The sequence below is a fragment of the Tigriopus californicus genome, chromosome 9 (genome assembly GCF_007210705.1).
Source record: "Tigriopus californicus strain San Diego chromosome 9, Tcal_SD_v2.1, whole genome shotgun sequence".
NCBI lineage: Eukaryota > Metazoa > Arthropoda > Copepoda > Harpacticoida > Harpacticidae > Tigriopus > Tigriopus californicus.
This window is the reverse complement of record NC_081448.1, coordinates 12,551,188-12,551,454: the sequence shown is the minus strand read 5'-3', so window position 1 is coordinate 12,551,454 and position 267 is coordinate 12,551,188. Positions and strand designations below refer to the sequence as shown.

Genomic DNA, 267 nt, shown 5'->3' with positions numbered 1-267 from the left:
ACCTCGAGATGAGGAAAGATCCGTGCTCTGAAGAGCAGAACAGCCCAAATAGAAATCCCAAGACAAACCGCAAGAACATCTCAATATATCAAGTTCTTTGTGTGGTAGTTTCGGTGGGAAGAATTTCAGTCCTCTCTCTGCATTGTCCCTCTCCAAGTTTATGATCTGGTGTAAAGCCTCTTCAACCAGTTCTAATGGTAGTGGACTGCAAATGAAAATCCTGGAGATGAGACGGTCTCATCTCGTTGGCATAGACAGAGACAGAGA

The 267-nt window shown here is 44.6% G+C and overlaps 1 protein-coding gene across 1 annotated transcript in view; it reads left to right on the top strand.

Moving 5' to 3' along the window:
• The window catches only part of LOC131886489 (mucin-17-like), a gene marked incomplete in the record, with an annotated part of 19,635 nt that overhangs the window by 13,542 nt on the left and 5,826 nt on the right, over positions 1-267 (top strand).